This window comes from Lathyrus oleraceus, unplaced genomic scaffold (genome assembly GCF_024323335.1).
Source record: "Lathyrus oleraceus cultivar Zhongwan6 unplaced genomic scaffold, CAAS_Psat_ZW6_1.0 chrUn0005, whole genome shotgun sequence".
NCBI classification, from domain to species: Eukaryota; Viridiplantae; Streptophyta; class Magnoliopsida; order Fabales; family Fabaceae; genus Lathyrus; species Lathyrus oleraceus.
Window position 1 is genome coordinate 119465 of NW_026112396.1, and position 10039 is coordinate 129503.

The window sequence follows — 10039 nt, forward strand, 5'->3', positions numbered from 1 at the left end:
AATATATACAATCAAAGCGCATGAGATATCAGGTGCGATCATACCAGCACTAATGCACCGGATCCCATCAGAACTCCGCAGTTAAGCGTGCTTGGGCGAGAGTAGTACTAGGATGGGTGACCTCCTGGGAAGTCCTTGTGTTGCACCTCTTTTTTTGCGATTTTTTAAATACTTCTTTTTATTTCTGTTAATCGGCGTAAAAGAGTCGGAAAAAGTAGGAGAAGACAAGCATTTCAGCGTTAATTATGTTTGTTTTGCCGTTAATAAGTGAAAGAAATAAAATATATACAATCAAAGCGCATGAGATATCAGGTGCGATCATACCAGCACTAATGCACCGGATCCCATCAGAACTCCGCAGTTAAGCGTGCTTGGGCGAGAGTAGTACTAGGATGGGTGACCTCCTGGGAAGTCCTTGTGTTGCACCTCTTTTTTTGCGATTTTTTAAATACTTCTTTTTATTTCTGTTAATCGGCGTAAAAGAGTCGGAAAAAGTAGGAGAAGACAAGCATTTCAGCGTTAATTATGTTTGTTTTGCCGTTAATAAGTGAAAGAAATAAAATATATACAATCAAAGCGCATGAGATATCAGGTGCGATCATACCAGCACTAATGCACCGGATCCCATCAGAACTCCGCAGTTAAGCGTGCTTGGGCGAGAGTAGTACTAGGATGGGTGACCTCCTGGGAAGTCCTTGTGTTGCACCTCTTTTTTTGCGATTTTTTAAATACTTCTTTTTATTTCTGTTAATCGGCGTAAAAGAGTCGGAAAAAGTAGGAGAAGACAAGCATTTCAGCGTTAATTATGTTTGTTTTGCCGTTAATAAGTGAAAGAAATAAAATATATACAATCAAAGCGCATGAGATATCAGGTGCGATCATACCAGCACTAATGCACCGGATCCCATCAGAACTCCGCAGTTAAGCGTGCTTGGGCGAGAGTAGTACTAGGATGGGTGACCTCCTGGGAAGTCCTTGTGTTGCACCTCTTTTTTTGCGATTTTTTAAATACTTCTTTTTATTTCTGTTAATCGGCGTAAAAGAGTCGGAAAAAGTAGGAGAAGACAAGCATTTCAGCGTTAATTATGTTTGTTTTGCCGTTAATAAGTGAAAGAAATAAAATATATACAATCAAAGCGCATGAGATATCAGGTGCGATCATACCAGCACTAATGCACCGGATCCCATCAGAACTCCGCAGTTAAGCGTGCTTGGGCGAGAGTAGTACTAGGATGGGTGACCTCCTGGGAAGTCCTTGTGTTGCACCTCTTTTTTTGCGATTTTTTAAATACTTCTTTTTATTTCTGTTAATCGGCGTAAAAGAGTCGGAAAAAGTAGGAGAAGACAAGCATTTCAGCGTTAATTATGTTTGTTTTGCCGTTAATAAGTGAAAGAAATAAAATATATACAATCAAAGCGCATGAGATATCAGGTGCGATCATACCAGCACTAATGCACCGGATCCCATCAGAACTCCGCAGTTAAGCGTGCTTGGGCGAGAGTAGTACTAGGATGGGTGACCTCCTGGGAAGTCCTTGTGTTGCACCTCTTTTTTTGCGATTTTTTAAATACTTCTTTTTATTTCTGTTAATCGGCGTAAAAGAGTCGGAAAAAGTAGGAGAAGACAAGCATTTCAGCGTTAATTATGTTTGTTTTGCCGTTAATAAGTGAAAGAAATAAAATATATACAATCAAAGCGCATGAGATATCAGGTGCGATCATACCAGCACTAATGCACCGGATCCCATCAGAACTCCGCAGTTAAGCGTGCTTGGGCGAGAGTAGTACTAGGATGGGTGACCTCCTGGGAAGTCCTTGTGTTGCACCTCTTTTTTTGCGATTTTTTAAATACTTCTTTTTATTTCTGTTAATCGGCGTAAAAGAGTCGGAAAAAGTAGGAGAAGACAAGCATTTCAGCGTTAATTATGTTTGTTTTGCCGTTAATAAGTGAAAGAAATAAAATATATACAATCAAAGCGCATGAGATATCAGGTGCGATCATACCAGCACTAATGCACCGGATCCCATCAGAACTCCGCAGTTAAGCGTGCTTGGGCGAGAGTAGTACTAGGATGGGTGACCTCCTGGGAAGTCCTTGTGTTGCACCTCTTTTTTTGCGATTTTTTAAATACTTCTTTTTATTTCTGTTAATCGGCGTAAAAGAGTCGGAAAAAGTAGGAGAAGACAAGCATTTCAGCGTTAATTATGTTTGTTTTGCCGTTAATAAGTGAAAGAAATAAAATATATACAATCAAAGCGCATGAGATATCAGGTGCGATCATACCAGCACTAATGCACCGGATCCCATCAGAACTCCGCAGTTAAGCGTGCTTGGGCGAGAGTAGTACTAGGATGGGTGACCTCCTGGGAAGTCCTTGTGTTGCACCTCTTTTTTTGCGATTTTTTAAATACTTCTTTTTATTTCTGTTAATCGGCGTAAAAGAGTCGGAAAAAGTAGGAGAAGACAAGCATTTCAGCGTTAATTATGTTTGTTTTGCCGTTAATAAGTGAAAGAAATAAAATATATACAATCAAAGCGCATGAGATATCAGGTGCGATCATACCAGCACTAATGCACCGGATCCCATCAGAACTCCGCAGTTAAGCGTGCTTGGGCGAGAGTAGTACTAGGATGGGTGACCTCCTGGGAAGTCCTTGTGTTGCACCTCTTTTTTTGCGATTTTTTAAATACTTCTTTTTATTTCTGTTAATCGGCGTAAAAGAGTCGGAAAAAGTAGGAGAAGACAAGCATTTCAGCGTTAATTATGTTTGTTTTGCCGTTAATAAGTGAAAGAAATAAAATATATACAATCAAAGCGCATGAGATATCAGGTGCGATCATACCAGCACTAATGCACCGGATCCCATCAGAACTCCGCAGTTAAGCGTGCTTGGGCGAGAGTAGTACTAGGATGGGTGACCTCCTGGGAAGTCCTTGTGTTGCACCTCTTTTTTTGCGATTTTTTAAATACTTCTTTTTATTTCTGTTAATCGGCGTAAAAGAGTCGGAAAAAGTAGGAGAAGACAAGCATTTCAGCGTTAATTATGTTTGTTTTGCCGTTAATAAGTGAAAGAAATAAAATATATACAATCAAAGCGCATGAGATATCAGGTGCGATCATACCAGCACTAATGCACCGGATCCCATCAGAACTCCGCAGTTAAGCGTGCTTGGGCGAGAGTAGTACTAGGATGGGTGACCTCCTGGGAAGTCCTTGTGTTGCACCTCTTTTTTTGCGATTTTTTAAATACTTCTTTTTATTTCTGTTAATCGGCGTAAAAGAGTCGGAAAAAGTAGGAGAAGACAAGCATTTCAGCGTTAATTATGTTTGTTTTGCCGTTAATAAGTGAAAGAAATAAAATATATACAATCAAAGCGCATGAGATATCAGGTGCGATCATACCAGCACTAATGCACCGGATCCCATCAGAACTCCGCAGTTAAGCGTGCTTGGGCGAGAGTAGTACTAGGATGGGTGACCTCCTGGGAAGTCCTTGTGTTGCACCTCTTTTTTTGCGATTTTTTAAATACTTCTTTTTATTTCTGTTAATCGGCGTAAAAGAGTCGGAAAAAGTAGGAGAAGACAAGCATTTCAGCGTTAATTATGTTTGTTTTGCCGTTAATAAGTGAAAGAAATAAAATATATACAATCAAAGCGCATGAGATATCAGGTGCGATCATACCAGCACTAATGCACCGGATCCCATCAGAACTCCGCAGTTAAGCGTGCTTGGGCGAGAGTAGTACTAGGATGGGTGACCTCCTGGGAAGTCCTTGTGTTGCACCTCTTTTTTTGCGATTTTTTAAATACTTCTTTTTATTTCTGTTAATCGGCGTAAAAGAGTCGGAAAAAGTAGGAGAAGACAAGCATTTCAGCGTTAATTATGTTTGTTTTGCCGTTAATAAGTGAAAGAAATAAAATATATACAATCAAAGCGCATGAGATATCAGGTGCGATCATACCAGCACTAATGCACCGGATCCCATCAGAACTCCGCAGTTAAGCGTGCTTGGGCGAGAGTAGTACTAGGATGGGTGACCTCCTGGGAAGTCCTTGTGTTGCACCTCTTTTTTTGCGATTTTTTAAATACTTCTTTTTATTTCTGTTAATCGGCGTAAAAGAGTCGGAAAAAGTAGGAGAAGACAAGCATTTCAGCGTTAATTATGTTTGTTTTGCCGTTAATAAGTGAAAGAAATAAAATATATACAATCAAAGCGCATGAGATATCAGGTGCGATCATACCAGCACTAATGCACCGGATCCCATCAGAACTCCGCAGTTAAGCGTGCTTGGGCGAGAGTAGTACTAGGATGGGTGACCTCCTGGGAAGTCCTTGTGTTGCACCTCTTTTTTTGCGATTTTTTAAATACTTCTTTTTATTTCTGTTAATCGGCGTAAAAGAGTCGGAAAAAGTAGGAGAAGACAAGCATTTCAGCGTTAATTATGTTTGTTTTGCCGTTAATAAGTGAAAGAAATAAAATATATACAATCAAAGCGCATGAGATATCAGGTGCGATCATACCAGCACTAATGCACCGGATCCCATCAGAACTCCGCAGTTAAGCGTGCTTGGGCGAGAGTAGTACTAGGATGGGTGACCTCCTGGGAAGTCCTTGTGTTGCACCTCTTTTTTTGCGATTTTTTAAATACTTCTTTTTATTTCTGTTAATCGGCGTAAAAGAGTCGGAAAAAGTAGGAGAAGACAAGCATTTCAGCGTTAATTATGTTTGTTTTGCCGTTAATAAGTGAAAGAAATAAAATATATACAATCAAAGCGCATGAGATATCAGGTGCGATCATACCAGCACTAATGCACCGGATCCCATCAGAACTCCGCAGTTAAGCGTGCTTGGGCGAGAGTAGTACTAGGATGGGTGACCTCCTGGGCGTTAATTATGTTTGTTTTGCCGTTAATAAGTGAAAGAAATAAAATATATACAATCAAAGCGCATGAGATATCAGGTGCGATCATACCAGCACTAATGCACCGGATCCCATCAGAACTCCGCAGTTAAGCGTGCTTGGGCGAGAGTAGTACTAGGATGGGTGACCTCCTGGGAAGTCCTTGTGTTGCACCTCTTTTTTTGCGATTTTTTAAATACTTCTTTTTATTTCTGTTAATCGGCGTAAAAGAGTCGGAAAAAGTAGGAGAAGACAAGCATTTCAGCGTTAATTATGTTTGTTTTGCCGTTAATAAGTGAAAGAAATAAAATATATACAATCAAAGCGCATGAGATATCAGGTGCGATCATACCAGCACTAATGCACCGGATCCCATCAGAACTCCGCAGTTAAGCGTGCTTGGGCGAGAGTAGTACTAGGATGGGTGACCTCCTGGGAAGTCCTTGTGTTGCACCTCTTTTTTTGCGATTTTTTAAATACTTCTTTTTATTTCTGTTAATCGGCGTAAAAGAGTCGGAAAAAGTAGGAGAAGACAAGCATTTCAGCGTTAATTATGTTTGTTTTGCCGTTAATAAGTGAAAGAAATAAAATATATACAATCAAAGCGCATGAGATATCAGGTGCGATCATACCAGCACTAATGCACCGGATCCCATCAGAACTCCGCAGTTAAGCGTGCTTGGGCGAGAGTAGTACTAGGATGGGTGACCTCCTGGGAAGTCCTTGTGTTGCACCTCTTTTTTTGCGATTTTTTAAATACTTCTTTTTATTTCTGTTAATCGGCGTAAAAGAGTCGGAAAAAGTAGGAGAAGACAAGCATTTCAGCGTTAATTATGTTTGTTTTGCCGTTAATAAGTGAAAGAAATAAAATATATACAATCAAAGCGCATGAGATATCAGGTGCGATCATACCAGCACTAATGCACCGGATCCCATCAGAACTCCGCAGTTAAGCGTGCTTGGGCGAGAGTAGTACTAGGATGGGTGACCTCCTGGGAAGTCCTTGTGTTGCACCTCTTTTTTTGCGATTTTTTAAATACTTCTTTTTATTTCTGTTAATCGGCGTAAAAGAGTCGGAAAAAGTAGGAGAAGACAAGCATTTCAGCGTTAATTATGTTTGTTTTGCCGTTAATAAGTGAAAGAAATAAAATATATACAATCAAAGCGCATGAGATATCAGGTGCGATCATACCAGCACTAATGCACCGGATCCCATCAGAACTCCGCAGTTAAGCGTGCTTGGGCGAGAGTAGTACTAGGATGGGTGACCTCCTGGGAAGTCCTTGTGTTGCACCTCTTTTTTTGCGATTTTTTAAATACTTCTTTTTATTTCTGTTAATCGGCGTAAAAGAGTCGGAAAAAGTAGGAGAAGACAAGCATTTCAGCGTTAATTATGTTTGTTTTGCCGTTAATAAGTGAAAGAAATAAAATATATACAATCAAAGCGCATGAGATATCAGGTGCGATCATACCAGCACTAATGCACCGGATCCCATCAGAACTCCGCAGTTAAGCGTGCTTGGGCGAGAGTAGTACTAGGATGGGTGACCTCCTGGGAAGTCCTTGTGTTGCACCTCTTTTTTTGCGATTTTTTAAATACTTCTTTTTATTTCTGTTAATCGGCGTAAAAGAGTCGGAAAAAGTAGGAGAAGACAAGCATTTCAGCGTTAATTATGTTTGTTTTGCCGTTAATAAGTGAAAGAAATAAAATATATACAATCAAAGCGCATGAGATATCAGGTGCGATCATACCAGCACTAATGCACCGGATCCCATCAGAACTCCGCAGTTAAGCGTGCTTGGGCGAGAGTAGTACTAGGATGGGTGACCTCCTGGGAAGTCCTTGTGTTGCACCTCTTTTTTTGCGATTTTTTAAATACTTCTTTTTATTTCTGTTAATCGGCGTAAAAGAGTCGGAAAAAGTAGGAGAAGACAAGCATTTCAGCGTTAATTATGTTTGTTTTGCCGTTAATAAGTGAAAGAAATAAAATATATACAATCAAAGCGCATGAGATATCAGGTGCGATCATACCAGCACTAATGCACCGGATCCCATCAGAACTCCGCAGTTAAGCGTGCTTGGGCGAGAGTAGTACTAGGATGGGTGACCTCCTGGGAAGTCCTTGTGTTGCACCTCTTTTTTTGCGATTTTTTAAATACTTCTTTTTATTTCTGTTAATCGGCGTAAAAGAGTCGGAAAAAGTAGGAGAAGACAAGCATTTCAGCGTTAATTATGTTTGTTTTGCCGTTAATAAGTGAAAGAAATAAAATATATACAATCAAAGCGCATGAGATATCAGGTGCGATCATACCAGCACTAATGCACCGGATCCCATCAGAACTCCGCAGTTAAGCGTGCTTGGGCGAGAGTAGTACTAGGATGGGTGACCTCCTGGGAAGTCCTTGTGTTGCACCTCTTTTTTTGCGATTTTTTAAATACTTCTTTTTATTTCTGTTAATCGGCGTAAAAGAGTCGGAAAAAGTAGGAGAAGACAAGCATTTCAGCGTTAATTATGTTTGTTTTGCCGTTAATAAGTGAAAGAAATAAAATATATACAATCAAAGCGCATGAGATATCAGGTGCGATCATACCAGCACTAATGCACCGGATCCCATCAGAACTCCGCAGTTAAGCGTGCTTGGGCGAGAGTAGTACTAGGATGGGTGACCTCCTGGGAAGTCCTTGTGTTGCACCTCTTTTTTTGCGATTTTTTAAATACTTCTTTTTATTTCTGTTAATCGGCGTAAAAGAGTCGGAAAAAGTAGGAGAAGACAAGCATTTCAGCGTTAATTATGTTTGTTTTGCCGTTAATAAGTGAAAGAAATAAAATATATACAATCAAAGCGCATGAGATATCAGGTGCGATCATACCAGCACTAATGCACCGGATCCCATCAGAACTCCGCAGTTAAGCGTGCTTGGGCGAGAGTAGTACTAGGATGGGTGACCTCCTGGGAAGTCCTTGTGTTGCACCTCTTTTTTTGCGATTTTTTAAATACTTCTTTTTATTTCTGTTAATCGGCGTAAAAGAGTCGGAAAAAGTAGGAGAAGACAAGCATTTCAGCGTTAATTATGTTTGTTTTGCCGTTAATAAGTGAAAGAAATAAAATATATACAATCAAAGCGCATGAGATATCAGGTGCGATCATACCAGCACTAATGCACCGGATCCCATCAGAACTCCGCAGTTAAGCGTGCTTGGGCGAGAGTAGTACTAGGATGGGTGACCTCCTGGGAAGTCCTTGTGTTGCACCTCTTTTTTTGCGATTTTTTAAATACTTCTTTTTATTTCTGTTAATCGGCGTAAAAGAGTCGGAAAAAGTAGGAGAAGACAAGCATTTCAGCGTTAATTATGTTTGTTTTGCCGTTAATAAGTGAAAGAAATAAAATATATACAATCAAAGCGCATGAGATATCAGGTGCGATCATACCAGCACTAATGCACCGGATCCCATCAGAACTCCGCAGTTAAGCGTGCTTGGGCGAGAGTAGTACTAGGATGGGTGACCTCCTGGGAAGTCCTTGTGTTGCACCTCTTTTTTTGCGATTTTTTAAATACTTCTTTTTATTTCTGTTAATCGGCGTAAAAGAGTCGGAAAAAGTAGGAGAAGACAAGCATTTCAGCGTTAATTATGTTTGTTTTGCCGTTAATAAGTGAAAGAAATAAAATATATACAATCAAAGCGCATGAGATATCAGGTGCGATCATACCAGCACTAATGCACCGGATCCCATCAGAACTCCGCAGTTAAGCGTGCTTGGGCGAGAGTAGTACTAGGATGGGTGACCTCCTGGGAAGTCCTTGTGTTGCACCTCTTTTTTTGCGATTTTTTAAATACTTCTTTTTATTTCTGTTAATCGGCGTAAAAGAGTCGGAAAAAGTAGGAGAAGACAAGCATTTCAGCGTTAATTATGTTTGTTTTGCCGTTAATAAGTGAAAGAAATAAAATATATACAATCAAAGCGCATGAGATATCAGGTGCGATCATACCAGCACTAATGCACCGGATCCCATCAGAACTCCGCAGTTAAGCGTGCTTGGGCGAGAGTAGTACTAGGATGGGTGACCTCCTGGGCGTTAATTATTTTGTTTTGCCGTTAATAAGTGAAAGAAATAAAATATATACAATCAAAGCGCATGAGATATCAGGTGCGATCATACCAGCACTAATGCACCGGATCCCATCAGAACTCCGCAGTTAAGCGTGCTTGGGCGAGAGTAGTACTAGGATGGGTGACCTCCTGGGAAGTCCTTGTGTTGCACCTCTTTTTTTGCGATTTTTTAAATACTTCTTTTTATTTCTGTTAATCGGCGTAAAAGAGTCGGAAAAAGTAGGAGAAGACAAGCATTTCAGCGTTAATTATGTTTGTTTTGCCGTTAATAAGTGAAAGAAATAAAATATATACAATCAAAGCGCATGAGATATCAGGTGCGATCATACCAGCACTAATGCACCGGATCCCATCAGAACTCCGCAGTTAAGCGTGCTTGGGCGAGAGTAGTACTAGGATGGGTGACCTCCTGGGAAGTCCTTGTGTTGCACCTCTTTTTTTGCGATTTTTTAAATACTTCTTTTTATTTCTGTTAATCGGCGTAAAAGAGTCGGAAAAAGTAGGAGAAGACAAGCATTTCAGCGTTAATTATGTTTGTTTTGCCGTTAATAAGTGAAAGAAATAAAATATATACAATCAAAGCGCATGAGATATCAGGTGCGATCATACCAGCACTAATGCACCGGATCCCATCAGAACTCCGCAGTTAAGCGTGCTTGGGCGAGAGTAGTACTAGGATGGGTGACCTCCTGGGAAGTCCTTGTGTTGCACCTCTTTTTTTGCGATTTTTTAAATACTTCTTTTTATTTCTGTTAATCGGCGTAAAAGAGTCGGAAAAAGTAGGAGAAGACAAGCATTTCAGCGTTAATTATGTTTGTTTTGCCGTTAATAAGTGAAAGAAATAAAATATATACAATCAAAGCGCATGAGATATCAGGTGCGATCATACCAGCACTAATGCACCGGATCCCATCAGAACTCCGCAGTTAAGCGTGCTTGGGCGAGAGTAGTACTAGGATGGGTGACCTCCTGGGAAGTCCTTGTGTTGCACCTCTTTTTTTGCGATTTTTTAAATACTTCT

General features: G+C 40.2%; 35 non-coding genes and 2 pseudogenes across 35 annotated transcripts; all 37 read left to right on the plus strand.

Moving 5' to 3' along the window:
* Positions 1-30: 30 nt before the first annotated feature.
* On the plus strand, positions 31-149 carry LOC127111893 (5S ribosomal RNA). The gene has a single exon (XR_007798491.1). It is a non-coding gene; the product is annotated as a 5S ribosomal RNA (ribosomal RNA).
* A 161-nt stretch (positions 150-310) lies between these two features.
* On the plus strand, positions 311-429 carry LOC127111894 (5S ribosomal RNA). Its single transcript, XR_007798492.1, has one exon. It is a non-coding gene; the product is annotated as a 5S ribosomal RNA (ribosomal RNA).
* Positions 430-590: 161 nt separating this feature from the next.
* Positions 591-709, plus strand: LOC127111895 (5S ribosomal RNA). The gene has a single exon (XR_007798493.1). It is a non-coding gene; the product is annotated as a 5S ribosomal RNA (ribosomal RNA).
* A 161-nt stretch (positions 710-870) lies between these two features.
* LOC127111896 (5S ribosomal RNA) lies at positions 871-989 on the plus strand. The gene has a single exon (XR_007798494.1). It is a non-coding gene; the product is annotated as a 5S ribosomal RNA (ribosomal RNA).
* A 161-nt stretch (positions 990-1150) lies between these two features.
* LOC127111897 (5S ribosomal RNA) lies at positions 1151-1269 on the plus strand. The gene has a single exon (XR_007798495.1). It is a non-coding gene; the product is annotated as a 5S ribosomal RNA (ribosomal RNA).
* Positions 1270-1430: 161 nt separating this feature from the next.
* On the plus strand, positions 1431-1549 carry LOC127111900 (5S ribosomal RNA). The gene has a single exon (XR_007798497.1). It is a non-coding gene; the product is annotated as a 5S ribosomal RNA (ribosomal RNA).
* A 161-nt stretch (positions 1550-1710) lies between these two features.
* LOC127111901 (5S ribosomal RNA) lies at positions 1711-1829 on the plus strand. Its single transcript, XR_007798498.1, has one exon. It is a non-coding gene; the product is annotated as a 5S ribosomal RNA (ribosomal RNA).
* Positions 1830-1990: 161 nt separating this feature from the next.
* LOC127111902 (5S ribosomal RNA) lies at positions 1991-2109 on the plus strand. Its single transcript, XR_007798499.1, has one exon. It is a non-coding gene; the product is annotated as a 5S ribosomal RNA (ribosomal RNA).
* Positions 2110-2270: 161 nt separating this feature from the next.
* Positions 2271-2389, plus strand: LOC127111903 (5S ribosomal RNA). Its single transcript, XR_007798500.1, has one exon. It is a non-coding gene; the product is annotated as a 5S ribosomal RNA (ribosomal RNA).
* Positions 2390-2550: 161 nt separating this feature from the next.
* Positions 2551-2669, plus strand: LOC127111904 (5S ribosomal RNA). The gene has a single exon (XR_007798501.1). It is a non-coding gene; the product is annotated as a 5S ribosomal RNA (ribosomal RNA).
* Positions 2670-2830: 161 nt separating this feature from the next.
* LOC127111905 (5S ribosomal RNA) lies at positions 2831-2949 on the plus strand. Its single transcript, XR_007798502.1, has one exon. It is a non-coding gene; the product is annotated as a 5S ribosomal RNA (ribosomal RNA).
* Positions 2950-3110: 161 nt separating this feature from the next.
* Positions 3111-3229, plus strand: LOC127111906 (5S ribosomal RNA). Its single transcript, XR_007798503.1, has one exon. It is a non-coding gene; the product is annotated as a 5S ribosomal RNA (ribosomal RNA).
* Positions 3230-3390: 161 nt separating this feature from the next.
* Positions 3391-3509, plus strand: LOC127111907 (5S ribosomal RNA). The gene has a single exon (XR_007798504.1). It is a non-coding gene; the product is annotated as a 5S ribosomal RNA (ribosomal RNA).
* Positions 3510-3670: 161 nt separating this feature from the next.
* LOC127111908 (5S ribosomal RNA) lies at positions 3671-3789 on the plus strand. Its single transcript, XR_007798505.1, has one exon. It is a non-coding gene; the product is annotated as a 5S ribosomal RNA (ribosomal RNA).
* A 161-nt stretch (positions 3790-3950) lies between these two features.
* Positions 3951-4069, plus strand: LOC127111909 (5S ribosomal RNA). Its single transcript, XR_007798506.1, has one exon. It is a non-coding gene; the product is annotated as a 5S ribosomal RNA (ribosomal RNA).
* A 161-nt stretch (positions 4070-4230) lies between these two features.
* On the plus strand, positions 4231-4349 carry LOC127111911 (5S ribosomal RNA). Its single transcript, XR_007798508.1, has one exon. It is a non-coding gene; the product is annotated as a 5S ribosomal RNA (ribosomal RNA).
* Positions 4350-4510: 161 nt separating this feature from the next.
* Positions 4511-4629, plus strand: LOC127111912 (5S ribosomal RNA). Its single transcript, XR_007798509.1, has one exon. It is a non-coding gene; the product is annotated as a 5S ribosomal RNA (ribosomal RNA).
* A 161-nt stretch (positions 4630-4790) lies between these two features.
* On the plus strand, positions 4791-4913 carry LOC127111495 (uncharacterized; annotated as a pseudogene).
* A 49-nt stretch (positions 4914-4962) lies between these two features.
* Positions 4963-5081, plus strand: LOC127111913 (5S ribosomal RNA). Its single transcript, XR_007798510.1, has one exon. It is a non-coding gene; the product is annotated as a 5S ribosomal RNA (ribosomal RNA).
* A 161-nt stretch (positions 5082-5242) lies between these two features.
* On the plus strand, positions 5243-5361 carry LOC127111914 (5S ribosomal RNA). The gene has a single exon (XR_007798511.1). It is a non-coding gene; the product is annotated as a 5S ribosomal RNA (ribosomal RNA).
* A 161-nt stretch (positions 5362-5522) lies between these two features.
* On the plus strand, positions 5523-5641 carry LOC127111915 (5S ribosomal RNA). Its single transcript, XR_007798512.1, has one exon. It is a non-coding gene; the product is annotated as a 5S ribosomal RNA (ribosomal RNA).
* A 161-nt stretch (positions 5642-5802) lies between these two features.
* On the plus strand, positions 5803-5921 carry LOC127111916 (5S ribosomal RNA). The gene has a single exon (XR_007798513.1). It is a non-coding gene; the product is annotated as a 5S ribosomal RNA (ribosomal RNA).
* Positions 5922-6082: 161 nt separating this feature from the next.
* LOC127111917 (5S ribosomal RNA) lies at positions 6083-6201 on the plus strand. Its single transcript, XR_007798514.1, has one exon. It is a non-coding gene; the product is annotated as a 5S ribosomal RNA (ribosomal RNA).
* A 161-nt stretch (positions 6202-6362) lies between these two features.
* On the plus strand, positions 6363-6481 carry LOC127111918 (5S ribosomal RNA). The gene has a single exon (XR_007798515.1). It is a non-coding gene; the product is annotated as a 5S ribosomal RNA (ribosomal RNA).
* A 161-nt stretch (positions 6482-6642) lies between these two features.
* LOC127111919 (5S ribosomal RNA) lies at positions 6643-6761 on the plus strand. Its single transcript, XR_007798516.1, has one exon. It is a non-coding gene; the product is annotated as a 5S ribosomal RNA (ribosomal RNA).
* A 161-nt stretch (positions 6762-6922) lies between these two features.
* LOC127111920 (5S ribosomal RNA) lies at positions 6923-7041 on the plus strand. Its single transcript, XR_007798517.1, has one exon. It is a non-coding gene; the product is annotated as a 5S ribosomal RNA (ribosomal RNA).
* Positions 7042-7202: 161 nt separating this feature from the next.
* Positions 7203-7321, plus strand: LOC127111922 (5S ribosomal RNA). Its single transcript, XR_007798519.1, has one exon. It is a non-coding gene; the product is annotated as a 5S ribosomal RNA (ribosomal RNA).
* Positions 7322-7482: 161 nt separating this feature from the next.
* LOC127111923 (5S ribosomal RNA) lies at positions 7483-7601 on the plus strand. Its single transcript, XR_007798520.1, has one exon. It is a non-coding gene; the product is annotated as a 5S ribosomal RNA (ribosomal RNA).
* A 161-nt stretch (positions 7602-7762) lies between these two features.
* LOC127111924 (5S ribosomal RNA) lies at positions 7763-7881 on the plus strand. Its single transcript, XR_007798521.1, has one exon. It is a non-coding gene; the product is annotated as a 5S ribosomal RNA (ribosomal RNA).
* Positions 7882-8042: 161 nt separating this feature from the next.
* LOC127111925 (5S ribosomal RNA) lies at positions 8043-8161 on the plus strand. The gene has a single exon (XR_007798522.1). It is a non-coding gene; the product is annotated as a 5S ribosomal RNA (ribosomal RNA).
* Positions 8162-8322: 161 nt separating this feature from the next.
* Positions 8323-8441, plus strand: LOC127111926 (5S ribosomal RNA). Its single transcript, XR_007798523.1, has one exon. It is a non-coding gene; the product is annotated as a 5S ribosomal RNA (ribosomal RNA).
* A 161-nt stretch (positions 8442-8602) lies between these two features.
* Positions 8603-8721, plus strand: LOC127111927 (5S ribosomal RNA). The gene has a single exon (XR_007798524.1). It is a non-coding gene; the product is annotated as a 5S ribosomal RNA (ribosomal RNA).
* A 161-nt stretch (positions 8722-8882) lies between these two features.
* On the plus strand, positions 8883-9006 carry LOC127111434 (uncharacterized; annotated as a pseudogene).
* Positions 9007-9053: 47 nt separating this feature from the next.
* LOC127111928 (5S ribosomal RNA) lies at positions 9054-9172 on the plus strand. The gene has a single exon (XR_007798525.1). It is a non-coding gene; the product is annotated as a 5S ribosomal RNA (ribosomal RNA).
* Positions 9173-9333: 161 nt separating this feature from the next.
* On the plus strand, positions 9334-9452 carry LOC127111929 (5S ribosomal RNA). Its single transcript, XR_007798526.1, has one exon. It is a non-coding gene; the product is annotated as a 5S ribosomal RNA (ribosomal RNA).
* Positions 9453-9613: 161 nt separating this feature from the next.
* LOC127111931 (5S ribosomal RNA) lies at positions 9614-9732 on the plus strand. Its single transcript, XR_007798527.1, has one exon. It is a non-coding gene; the product is annotated as a 5S ribosomal RNA (ribosomal RNA).
* A 161-nt stretch (positions 9733-9893) lies between these two features.
* LOC127111932 (5S ribosomal RNA) lies at positions 9894-10012 on the plus strand. The gene has a single exon (XR_007798528.1). It is a non-coding gene; the product is annotated as a 5S ribosomal RNA (ribosomal RNA).
* The last annotated feature ends 27 nt before the right edge of the window (positions 10013-10039 follow it).